This window comes from Panthera onca, chromosome C1 (assembly GCF_046562875.1).
Source record: "Panthera onca isolate mPanOnc1 chromosome C1, mPanOnc1 haplotype 2, whole genome shotgun sequence".
Classification (NCBI taxonomy): Eukaryota; Metazoa; Chordata; class Mammalia; order Carnivora; family Felidae; genus Panthera; species Panthera onca.
In genome coordinates this window covers 157,348,476-157,362,370 of record NC_138346.1, presented here as the reverse complement: position 1 = coordinate 157,362,370, position 13,895 = coordinate 157,348,476, and the positions used below count along the sequence as shown (strand labels likewise).

Here is a 13,895-nt window from a genome sequence, read left to right as displayed (position 1 = left end):
TTATTCCTGCAAAGAATGCATGTTCAAGCCTAGTCATGAGGAGACACTAAGTGGACACAGACTGTGGGGCATGCTAACACTGCATTGTCCAGTGTGATAGCCACTTGGCCATATGTGGCTACTGGGTCCTTGGAATGTGACTAGTCCTGAGATGAGCTGCACATACACTGGATTTCAAAAACTTTGTATGAAAAAAAAAGAATGTAAATATATAATTTTTATACTGACTACATTTTTAAATGATAACATTTTGAATACAATGGATTAAACAAGTATATTATCACTATCAATTTCACCTGATTCTTTTTATTTTTCAAATGTGGCTACTAGAAAAGTTTTAAATATACACATATTTCAGGGGTGTTTGGCTGACTCAATCTGTAGAGCATGTGACTCTTCATCTTGGAGTTGTGAGTTCACACACACACACACACACACACAGGTTCATGTATTGAACAATGCTGTCCTACAGAATGAAAGGGGTGCACTGTTTAAAACTATCATGGATGAAGAACTATTCCAAATTGAAGGACACTAAAGAGACAGGTCAATTAAATGCACAGATTGGGTTCTTCCAATTTCCTTAAGACCAGACCGAGGCATGAATGAATTCTTTGTAAGAATACCATATATGTGTGTGTGTGTGTGTGTGTGTGTGTGTGTGTGTGTGTGCGCTTTCCATTCCTTGTAAGAATACCACATATATATGTATACATATATATGGAGAAAGAGAGAGAGAGTAATGTGGTAAATTATTAACAATTGGGAAGTCTGGGTGGAGGAAATACAGGATTTTTTTTGTTCTATTCTGTTAACTTTTGTGTTAAGGTTGAATTTTTTTAGAAATAAATATACTCATGGGTAAAATGAAACATAAAAGGGAAGTAATGATAGAACTATAACTCCCCAACACCACAGCAATGCATCACCTCTATAACCATCACTGTCACATCAGTACAGTGGCTCACCGTGCTCTGTGATTTAGACAATACATGATGATTTGTATACAACTATTGAGTGGCAATTAAAATTCTACTATGTTCTCTCCCATTCAAGAAAACAAATCAGAATGAAGTAGATAAGATGCCCCCAAGAAAGGGCAGCCTTGAATCTTCTCTAATTTATAAAAGAAGCAATGCATCTATAAATCTTGACATTTCAACTGATATTAGTATCAAATTGCATATGATATTCAAGTATGCCAACCACTCTACAGTTGAGAAACTGTTGGCTTAGTTCCATGGCGTGGATATTGGGAATCACCAGGTAAGGACAAAAACCCCTTCACAATCAATTTTATACTAACTGTTCTGAGCTACATGAGGTTATCCAGAATCACAATGCTATTGGAGACCACCATTATTTTGCTCACATCTTCCTTATGTCAGGAGTAACTGTCTTTCCCTTTCCTACCTTCTTTAAAAGCTTTTCTATTCTGACTTAGGGTTATTAGATTCCAAGTCTCTGATTGACACAAGACAAAATGAATTTATTGGAAGAATTGAGGACAGTGCCCAAGATGGAAGGAATATTAGAAGAATCAGGCACAGAAGGGGCAAGAACCAAGATAGCTCCAGAGATTCTGGTGGAAGGAACCAATCATGGGTGCTCTTACCCTGGGGATGAGTCCAGTTCAATCAGATTTTGTTTCCATCTTTGTATCACTCTACTCAAGCTCTCATGTCCTGAGAGGGAAACTCCTCTTGGCCTAGAACATGTGTACCTGGTCATGAACTCACTTACTGGCAAAGAAGGGCAGGGCCCCTTGACTTGAGAGTGCCATTTAATGACATGAATGGAAGACAAGTAACTACCCTCCCCAAAACACCCCAAGGAAAATGGATTATGTGCAGCAACAAAATTAACAAAACTTACCTCTGTAATCTTCAAGACTTAATTCAAGCAATATGTTTATCAGGTAAAATGATGAAACCACAAAATTAACAAAACTTACCTCTGTAATCCTTAAGACTTAATTCAAACAATACATTTATCAGGTAAAATGATGAAGCGACATCAAATCAAAAATATATTCATACCTTCCCTCACAAAAGTAAGTCTATGCCAATGTAATATAACACTATTATACAGACTCCTATTCTCCATTCAGCTCTTATTCCAAAATTGAGCTGGGCTAAAATTCTTATCTTCTTGTGAGAGGCTGGTAGAAAGTTGAAGTTAGAGAGTAACTGCCTTATAATCATTTGGGACTTTCCTAGTTCTGTGCATAGGACAATTCTGTTTGTAATAATGGTCTATTTCCTGCATAACTAATAACTGAAAATTTTTCATTTTCTTTTACATAGTGACTGAAAAACCAACTCTAAATATTGTTTTTTACCAACCTCATAATAATACAAATATTTTTTAGGTTTTAGGCTCCAATTTTTGTGTTAGTGTGAGATTTTATTATGTATACCCACACATATGTATGTATGTATGTATGCATGTATGTATTCATTCATCCACCCATCCACTCACTCACCCACTCACCTGCCTATCTATCTCTCTATCTATCTATCTATCTATCTATCTATCTCCCTATCTATCTATCTTTATATACATACATCCACACATCTAGCATCGCTGTAGAATAGCAAGGAAAGAAATACATCTCAAGTCTACACATTCTGTGCTCTTTTTCCTTGACACATCAACTCATTTGTTGATATTTGGCTCTTTGCCAAGTTAATTGACATGACACAAGCTTTCATTCTTGAGAGATTTGAGCCCTTGGTAGACCTGTCTATGTAGTTTTGTGACAGTCTTCCATTAAGATTCCATGCAGCATCTACTGTTTCCATCTTTATCTCTTCCTACTCTATGTAGCAGCCATCCTACTTTACCTTGCTACCCTAAGTCAACCAGCCCAGCTGAAATACAATACCTTTCGGGGTGGTTGCCTCAGGGCATGAAGAATCTGAAAAGGCAAGGCAGCATTCACAGTTTTCATTTCATGGTAACGATTTTATCTCCTGGTAAAAATGGAACCCAGAGTCATAAGGACAGGAAGCACAAATGTGGCTAGGAGTGATGCAAGGCATCACTCCACTCTAGCTGTTGGTTTCAAAATGTCTGTATCTTGGTCATAGAAAGTAGGAGGAGGAAAAGAGCCTGTATATATTGATCTCTGACTTACAGCAGCCTATAGGATAGCACACTAACTTTATAGGATGTTGGATTCAAACAAGAACAGCAATGTTTAATATTCCATACTTCCAGGGGTGCCTGGGTGGCTCAGTCAACTTCACTCAGCATCCAACTTCACTCATGTCATGATCTCATGAATTGTGGGTTTGAGCCCCGCATCAGGCTCCACAGCTGACAAATCGGAGCTGGAGTCTGCTTCGGATTCTGTGTCTCCCTCTTTCTCTGCCCCTCCCCTGCTTGTGCTCTGTCTCTCACTCAAAAATAAACATTAAAAAAAATATTCCATACTTCCACTGTAGAAGACTTGCTGCTTCTGCGGGTTGAGAAATATGATAGTACCATTGATTTCCATATCTCATTGCCCTTTATTCTGCTGTGATGTGCACCCATTGGTCCAATGTTACATAGACCATCATAACCCTACATAAGACATTGGTTTGCTGGTAAAGGCATGATGGGTGAGGAAACCAAATCCAAATCCTCTTACAATCCATAAGTATTATTTTTTCCATTTTACATATGAGGAAACTGAGATAGAAGTTAAATAATTTGCTCGAGGTCACATAATAAGTAGCAGAGACAGGATTCACACCCACCCACAGTCTGGATGACTGTAACTACTAGGCCTCTCTTTGGAGAAGTTAGGTGACTCAACCAATGAACTAAACAGGACATTGGTCCTTTAATTACTGCCTTATCACTCTATACTCTCTGCTATACTACCTGCCTGCTTGGAGGGTGCTGGAAAGAGAATACCAAGGATTTATAATCTGTAGGAAATAAAGAGTAAACATTCTTTACATAACCATCGAAAGTACTAAACATATCATGCTGTTTATCTTACAAAGATGAGATGTGAAACCTCATTAATTTTTAAGTAGCATAGATTTAGTAGCATAGATTTTCACCAAACAGAAATAAACTGAAATCACTGTCACCCTCCTATGTAAAACCTGTCAGTTATTCCTCACTACTTTATAAAAAAAGAAGTCCAAATTCACAGCCAAGCAAACTTCATGAACTGACTCCTACCTACATCACCACCCCACCCCAACCCCATTACTCCTAGTGCACCTTCACTCCAGACTCCAGACATACTGAACTAAACACACGCTTTCCATGTCCCTGGGCATTTGCATAAGCTGAACCCTCTGCCCAGAAAGCTCTTCTCCTATTGGTTTAGGCCAGTTTTCCTGGCTGCCCTGGCCCTACAGAGTTGTATTAACCAAGTTTTTTTCTTTTTTATGTTTTGATGCTTTGGGGCCTTGCTTACCCTGGAAGACTGCCCCCGTAAGCATGAGCTAATTCCTAGAGAGCAAACAAGTAGCCTAGGAGCATGCTTTTTGTATGTGACAGGCAATCCAGAGTCCATTCCCCTAAATGCCTTCTTTATCAGCTCTCAACTACTTGCCCTAATCACTCCAGGACCGGATACCAGACAAGGGACAGTCCCTCTGCCCTAGAGTCCATTGAAATTATTCAACTAGCCCATCCTACACTTGCTTACTTGGCCTTGCCCAAACACAGGAAAGGCTCTTGCCCACATCCCCACCTCCTCCCACCTTCTGACCAACCCTGGTGTTTTCCCATGTGGCCCTCTGTGATATGGTATGCCCCCTTCTTTGGGATCTCTGAGTATAACAAAGTATCTTGCAATGGCGATCACCTCCTGATTGGTTGGCCTCATTAGACCTAAATAATATTGAAACCCACACTTTAAAACTTGGTGAGTTGATTGCTCCTCCTTTTTTGCTGCTGCGATACCATGGACATGTTGCTATTATGGTACTTTCTATCCACCAGACTGCAATCCTTTATTGAAGTCTCGCTACTGGCAGCCTGTGAGTTTCCTGAGAAACTTTCATCTTCGTATTATCAGCATCTACCATGCTGCATGTCACATTGTAGGTTCTCAATAAATGCTTGATAAGTAAAGCAATTAATTAATTAATTAGTCCTAGAAGCTGCTGCATGTCAAGTCACTCTGATTCAAATCTTATCACTTTTCAATTAGCCTTTCCACTTACGACATATATAAATCCAGGAACCAAATTTTAGATAAATTAAAACTTAACTCCTTGGTGCATATGACCAGTTAATGTAAGCGTGGAATGATGCCAACCATAGTAGCAAATGTCCAAGTTGAAAAAAAAAAAAGTTTTACAACTATGAAATATTATTATTAGGTACAAAAATGTGTGTGAAAGAAGTTCTGAACAAAAGTGCAGAATGGAGCTTTATTGCCTCAATTTTATACCATTCGTCCCAACCCCATGAATCTGAGGGTTCATAAATTCTATTTGATGATAACTTACAACAGGAAGAAATGATCTCCATATATTTAAGCCCTGATGTATAACAATGCATAAATTGTAAATGATCTTACGGTGTGTAGTTTAAGCTACCGTATTTTTTAAAGAGGAACAGAAATCATGTGTGACTGATGGCCTACTATGTGCCAGCGCCTGTGTCAGGGGTAAAATGAGTTACAAAGGTTAAGCCTCATGATAATCTTGCAAGTGAGGCACTTTGGCAGACCTGTCCCTTCAGAGACATTGTGTTGAAGGAAATCCCAGCCTTCTATCTGACTTGAAAAGGCAAACAAATTCACATGAGGAATAGCCCTAGTTGATAGGAGATGGAAAGGAGGTTCTGGAAATAGAAAATGAAACAACACATGCCTCTACAGGAAGAAGATAGAAACATTCCAGAACACATATGGATATGTGGGAAAAGACACCAGTGTCTGGATTGAGATGATACAACAAAGAAGTGGTCATCCGCTGCCCATAGGGACCGAATGGGAAGGGCCACCTGAGGGGCCAAGAGAAATGGCTTAGGAGTTGGACATATCACCGTGTATAGCTGGGCTTCTACTTCAGTACTAGCAAACCCTAAATACCAGAGCCATGGCTGATACATAATGTTACACCCCATCAATATTTGCAGAATGAACATTTTTCAAACAGTTTAAGTTGTTATTTAAGTACAAATTTTAATGCAAAACTATCTGGTTGTCACTGACATACCCTTGCTAGGATTTCATAAAAGCAGGTCCAAAAAGCCTGTTGTCATGGCTCCTGTCTGTCATCTTGGGAGGTGCAGCTGTTTATTTGAGAAACAACAGGAGAGGTAGTTATTTCTGAAGTATCCAATAGGACATATAAGGCAAAACAAACAGAACATGTGTAGGTATCCATCCGCTTGTTTTCATTTTTTATTAATGTTTGTTTTTTCTCTACCAGTGTTAGGAAAGTCAGTGGTTTCCTAGTTATGTTTGTTTTCTGAGGAGATGCCCCCGTGGCTTCCCACTTCTATGTCAGCCAGGACAGTTCCAATTTTAATTCGTATGGTGAGCCTCCAGGAAAGCTATTATTCTAACAATGAAAATAGTTGACAGAGTTGGGGTTTTTAAATTTCATTAGATGTGAGGCTCCAAATATTGATACTGCCACTTAGTAACTGGATCTTAGGCAAGATATCTTGCCCATCTATGCTTCAATTTTCTTACTTGTAAAAGGAACATAACAATAGTACATAACTGAGGGTTGTTACGCGGATTAAGTCCCTAGAAAATGCCCTGCGTGTGTTAGGTTCTATCATCATTACCTCATTTAATCCTTAAAATGACCCCTCTGAGGAGGACAGTATTACTGTCCCCTTATGTGGATGAGACAAGAGGGGCTTACAGAGATTTAGTGTCTCGCTCAAAGTCATAGTCCATAAAAGGCAGAGCTGGGATTCAAACACGAATGTAGGTGACAGTGGAGCCCTTACCTTTACACAGAGGTGAAGTGTAGGTGAAGTCCACAGCTAAAAGGAAACTTGAAAATCATACATTCAGCTACAAGGGGGACACAAAGTTCAAGCTGACTTTTTTTTATGATGTTGACTTTTTAAAAGTTTAACATTTCAATGTTGCTGAAATAAAATCAGCTACTTTAAATGGCATGTGCATCATTTCCACACAAAGATTTCACAGAATGATATAAATTAGCGTGGGAAGAGAAGCAGAAAGATGCAGATAGATCAATCATGCCTTTTACATTAGCAGAAATATCACAAGGACCCTCAAGAACGCACTTGCAAATTCATTTTGAAAACTCCTTAACTGGCTTCCCCTCTCTCAGCTACTACCCCTTGTGGTGTGTGCTGCATTAAAAGAATTAAAAAACCTATCTTCTATGCAGGCCCAGCATCACCCTTGACTTCCTGGGTTAGCCAGGAGCACAGGGAGCTTTGCAGCACACATCCCCACTCAGCCTTCAGATGGCTATGTTACATCAGGTCCTACAGATATAGTCCTTTATCCTTCACACTTGGAGGAAAAAATGTGTTTCCTTTCATGGGGTCACTGTGTTGGCCCCTATTTATCTAGCCCCATTTTACTTTGAGATATTATAAATAATGAAACAAAAATCAACTCCTAATATAAAAGGAGTTTACTGAAGTTTCTTAGTCTTTCTTTATAACTGTTGGCATCCCCTCAAATACTCCAAAACTTCATAGGCCCGTAGGGTTTACGAATCCCCCGCAAATATTCACCACGTCCACCCTCACTGAGCTGTGCGGTGGCAGTAAGATTTTTCCAGAGAAAAGTGGAAGAGCCAAGTTCAAGACCTGCCTCTACTAAGTGGCTGTGTGACTTCAGATAAGTTGTGTTAGCTCTCTCAGTCCCAATTGTAACAAAGTTAAAACAGCAATGATAATAATCATTCATCCATCCACCTAGTCACATTTACTAAGCACCTACTGTTTTCTAGTATCTGCGAAAACAAAGGTGAGCAGTACAAAATTTCTAAATTCACCTGCCACCAATCTCCATCAGAAGACGGGACATCTAAACAAATCAGGAGTGAGGAAAAAAGGAGGGACCCTGACAAGAGATGTTTCTCTTTGAAATAGCAGCTGTGGAGGCAGTAGGAACTGACCATGAATAAGAGATTCCTCAGTTGGAAACCACATGTTTCTACCTTACAAGGTTATTGGGAGGTTCAAACGACATAAGGAATTTGAATCCTTCAAAAACTCTGAAGAGCAATTTCCATGTGTGGCAGATGCTGTGGGTGCCCTGCCCACATCCTCTGCCTTTGCCACTTCAGTGCAGATGGGGACTTAGAGCTCCAGCACCTGCAAGTCTCAGCCTGAGGGACTGTTCCTGCCTCCAGAGCCCGCCCGCTCTGCCACCTGTCAGCAGGCGGTGTGTGCCAAGGAATCCACGGCCACCACTCCACACCCAGAGCAGTCCTTAACCAAACAAACAGCACTACTCCCTCAGCCCTCAGGTGGAATAACCAACGACTAAGTTCTGTACTAACTGACAAAATTTCCCCAGCAGGACTGAGCCCCAGTTGTCTACAGGAGTCGCTTGCTTGATGACAAGCCATCTATTGGCCACCATCCCCCCTGTGCCACTTCCCTACTCCCCCACTGGGGTCTTCTTCACCTTCCAAAGAAATACTTGCACATGGATCCTTATCCCAGAGTAGGCTTCTGAGAGAACCCAAACAAAGACAAGATGTAAGCCATTTTTTATTATTATACTATGTGGCCAGAATTATACACACTATTTTGCATGGGAAAAAGCATGGCTTTGTATTTATAAATCCTCTTCTGCATAGTTAGGATTTGATCCACTTTAGCCATTATAACATAATACCTGCCTAAAAATTTCTTGAATCCATCCGACCCACACTGCTCTGGCTGAAGCTTTTATCTTTCACCCGGATTTCCACAACATTATCCTGGCTGCTCTCTCTGACTCTAGTCTTTCCCCCAACAAATCCTTCCTTCTCACTGTCTCCAGAGACAGCCACTAGAAAGTAATTCTGACCAGACCCCTCTCAGCCCAAATAGCACTATTGTGCAAATTTTAAAAGGCTTCTATTCCTTACAACACTCTACTCCTATCTAATGGAAAATTGTTGTAATTCTCTGGTGTCTATAGAGCAAGATGCTTGATGGACAAACTAATACACAAATCTGCAGTGTCTGAGTTGTGTTGTGCCTACTTAAATGTGCATCCTTTTGTGCTGCACAACCTCTACAACTGTGCAGAACCAGCCTGGTTCTGAAAACTCCCTGCCTCACCCATAAAGTCCTTGTCTGTTCCTAGCACATAACATGAGTTTCCTTGTTTCCATGCCTTTGTTTTTGCTGACCTCTCTGCCTGGAGACACTGGTCTTCTCCTACCCTGTTTCTAGTGATTCTTTAAAACCAAGAGCACACTGTACACCCTGTATGTTAGCCAATTTGACAATAAATTATGTTGAAAAAATAAATAAATAAATTTTTTTAAATGAAAAAACCAAAAACCAAAAAAAACCAACTGAGCATTGCCCTTTGCCAGAAATCATAGCTGAATCACTCTCATATAGCTACATGTCCCTCTGTGCCCCCTCTAATTCTTCATTTATAACTCAATTTTTATACTTTGAACCCTTGATTATAATTATCTGCTAATGGGTTTGTCTTCTGCACTCCCCTCTTTGCACCTGCAGCATCTAGGAGGACCTGGCCTGAAGTCAGAGCATACAGAAAACAGCGGAGTGCGGAATGCAAACATTATGAGGGAAGGGCCTGCAGTCAAATAGACCTGGTCAACTCTTGACCTGTCACTTTCTAGCCATGTGACTTTGGGCAATGATCTCACATCTCTCTATCTCAGTTTCCTTGCTGGTAAAATGGAAATGACATTATTACACATTAAATAAGTCGATGCCTATAATTAATATAATGCCTGATGGCAAGTACACAATGCATCTTCATTACTATTTTTATTATAAGCTCAATAAACATCTGAGAATTGATGTCCTTCTGTTTATATGAAGCAGGCTATAAAAACATACTTTTTGTTTGATCCATCCATATAGTCATAAAGGTGGTGAACACTTTACATATGTTAGTATATTTTGTCTACACAACCACTCTCTCTTCCAGAAAGGTCTTACTACTGGCCGACTACAAATGAGGAAACTTGAGAAGAGTTATCCGTGGATTGCTTCTGGTCACAGGTGAGTTAAGAGTCAGAGGTTGCATCAAACCTGGCCTGTGTGGTTCCCAGCTTGTGCTTCTACCCGAGCTTGAAAGCATAAAGGAGGAGCCTCACAGTCCAACGGCAGGTTCCGAAAATGGGGGATGCCAATGGACCAGGCACAGGCAGAGATGTGAAGAGGAAACACAAAGTAGAGCAGCTTGTGTAAAGGCTCAGCTCACTCACCATAAATACCATGAATTCAAGGTGTCCCTGTAAATTCGAAATGTTAGTGGGTAGAGAGTCAGGAGATGAGATTAAAAGGGAAGAGTGGACACACAGTGAGGAAGGGTCCTGGCTAGGCAAGGATTTCTTTATCTTGAAAACTTTCCAAAAGCAAAGAGGCATTGAGAGGACTGACGCCACCAGGTGCTGACCCGGAGGTGGAACAAGTGGAGCTCTCGTTCACTGCTGGTGAGAATAAAAAATGGTACAACCACCGTGGAAAACAGTTTGACGATTTCTCCACATGTTGACTGTACACCTGTCACGTGACCTGACCATTATGCTCCCAGGTATTCGTGCAAGAAAAAATGAAAGTGTCCATCTACAAAAAGACAAGAACGTTCTTAAGTCTCTTCCTAAGGGCCCCAAGCTGGAAACGACCCGAGCATTCATTAATAGGAAAATGGATAAAAACAATTGTGCTCGTTTCACACCATAAAATAGTACTCAGCAATAAAACTGAACAGACTGTGAAGACACTCAACAATATGGGTAAACCTCAAAATATTACGCTAAGTGGCAGAGGTCAGACTGAACGGCATATATATTGTATGTCTTCCTCTATATTAAGGTCTAGAATAGGGAAAGTTAATCTATAGTGATAAAAATCAGGACAATGTTTGCCTGTTTGCTTATTGGGTGGGGTTAGTATGACTGAAAAGGAAGCATGAAGGTATTGTCTGAAATGATGGAAATGATCTCTATCTTGAGAGTGGTGGTGATTAGCAGGTGCACAATTTTGTCAAAACTCATCAAACTGTACACTCAGATTTTGTGTATTTGACTGTATGTAAAATGTATCGTAAAACAAGAAAAGTAGCAAAAAAAAAAAAAAAAAAAAACCAGATCACAAAACAAAGAACTGCCTTTGGTTATATTACCTCAAGATTGGGTGTAAACTATATTCTTATAAATCATATCAATTTAGAGTTCATTAGAAGAACTTGGTCATGGCACTCTTACAAAGCTTTTCATTCATTCTTTTACAAATATTATTTGTTTTAACAAATATTTATTTAGCTCAATGCTACCACTCAATATCTGGGTGACTTTGGACAAATGACTCTCAGGGCCTCAGTTCACTCATTTGTGAAATGGGGGCAGTAACAGTACCTACCTCATGGAGTTGTTGTGGGAATGGAAGAAGCTAATATATGTAATACTCTTAGCTTTGTGTCTGCACATGGTAAGCGCTAAACAAATGTTAGTGATTAATATCATTACCCTCAGTTACGTACCAGTCTTGTAGATTATAAACGGTAATAGGGCATAGTTCCAGTTCTAGAAAATGTATGATGTAGAAGAAAGGATGAACAATAAATACATAAATGAATGTACTCAGTACAATCACAGAATGTGAAAAGTGCTTGGAGTACATAAATGACTAAATGTGTTGGAATGGAAAATCCATTTGAAATGAAAATAATCAGCCATCTAAATCAAATCAAGTTCAGATAGTCATTTATTGTTTTTCAGTATTATTGTTGTAATGATGCCTCCTATTCTTGCTGCCTGAAATTTGGAGCTCTGGGGCTTGGGCCTGTGACCTTTATTCTTCTGTGTCCTGGCTCATTCCTAGGTGACCTCATTCCTTCATGAGCTGTGATGCTGAGATCACATCTCTGAGCCCAGCATCATGGCTGAACTTCCACTGCCTGTGACATCTCATATGAGTACATCTAAATCCAAATTCTCCATTCTCAGCCACCCAGAACTGTTTTTCTTGCAGTGTTTCCCATCTTGGAGATAGCAGTTGCATTCTCCCAGCTGCCTTGCATTGGTCTGCCTCCTTTCCTTTGCTCCTATTACATACCCAATAGCCAGAAAATCCTGAAACCAATCACTCTTTCCACCTAGACTACTACAATAACTTCCGAAGGGATCACACTGCTTCCACTCTTGCTTCCCCAAAGCTATTCTCAGCATAGCAGCCAGATGACCTTTCCAAAACATTAAGGATCCATGGCTTTCCTCTGCTTTAAGCCCTTCAGTGGGTTTCCTTCGCACTGTCCTTTTCATGGCCTAGGAGGCCTTAGATGATCTGCCCCTCCACTTCCTCTCTGCCCTCCTCCCCTACCACTCTCTCTCTTGCTCCCTTCTCCAGCCACACCAACCTCCTTGCTATCTCAACATGCCAGTCAAGCTCTTCCCTCATGGACTTTGCACATGCTGTTCCCTCTGCCTAGACTGTTCTTCCTCTAGATACCTCATGGACCCTTCCCTCATTTTATTCAAATCTCTGCTCAGATGTGAGTATCCTAACTAAAACAGCACATTCCACCCCAATTTCTAACTGCTTTGCCCTGCTTTTTTTCCCCTAGTGCCTGACATTCTATTTCATTGGTTTATTGCCCTAGCTTGAATATAGTCTCCTAGGGCAGAGTTCTTGCATGCTTTGGTCATAATTCCAGGGCCTAGAACAGGGTCTGCCACATAGTAGATGCTCCATTGGTATTTGATAGATGACTATTAACTTACACAGAGTTATACAGTTCACAAAGCAGTTACATATATAATATCTTAACAAGCCTTCTAAGCATTTGTGGGATAGGCTCTGTTATATCCATTTTACAGATAAGTTATAAGTCTGCTTAATATCGTTTCAAATACTTATTTATTTTGAGAGAGAGAGACTATGTGAGTGAAGGAGAGATAGAGAGGGAGGGAGAGAGTATCCGAAGCAGCCTCCACACTGTCAGCACTGAGCCCAATGTGAGGCTTGATCCCATGAACTGTGCGTTCATGACCTGAACCAAAATCAAGAGTCGGACGTGTAACAGACTGAGCCACCCAGGCACCCCCACTTATTAAGTCTCTTGTTCAAGGTCATGTAGCTCTTGGTCACATAGGCCAATCTCTGGTCTTTTGCCTTCAAACCCAGTTTATTAATCATGATCATAAAATATGACTAACAGTAGTTAAGAGTCTGTTAGTATGCTTCTTGACACTTGTAGTATCTCATTTAACAGTACTTTGAGGTAGGTGCTCTCATGATTGGCATTTTAGATGAAGAAACTAAGTAACTTACCCAACGTCACAGAGCTGGTAAGTGGTAAAATCCAAATCTGGGTCCTGGACATTTGACTCCAAGGACTTGTTCTCAACCAACTAGCCCACTAGGCACAACCTGTGAAGTAAAGGGAGTTAAGCAAACTGCGGAACACAGATGGGCAAATTTCAAATTTGTTCTAGGACTTTCTGCCATTCGTGAGCTTTTTGCTTTTGTAGCGTTTAGTGAAACTTTTCTCTCCTTCTCTAAGATCAAGTGGAAAGCAAGTTGTATCTCAAATGCTATTTACATTATGTAATTTTCTGCTTTTCATCTGTCTTTGAAATGTTTGAAACACTTGTTTCTGAATTGTGAGGTCACTTAGGAATCATGGGCAGGGTGCAGGAGTTTCCAGTAAGTTTCTTCCTCCTTCAGTAGCTTCATGGTGCCTTTGTGGCCAAGCCCTACAGGCTGGTGCCCCCTCTGAGTTTCAGATT

General features: G+C 40.4%; 1 protein-coding gene across 2 annotated transcripts in view; it reads right to left on the bottom strand.

The window, feature by feature from the left end:
- LOC132672693 (uncharacterized) overlaps positions 1-13,895 on the bottom strand; it is a 217,134-nt gene that overhangs the window by 199,048 nt on the left and 4,191 nt on the right. For both annotated transcript variants that reach the window (XM_078451777.2, XM_078451778.2), the window contains exon 2: positions 13,438-13,536. The gene's annotated coding sequence lies outside the window, so the exon portion shown is untranslated. The remainder of the gene's footprint in view (positions 1-13,437; positions 13,537-13,895) is intronic.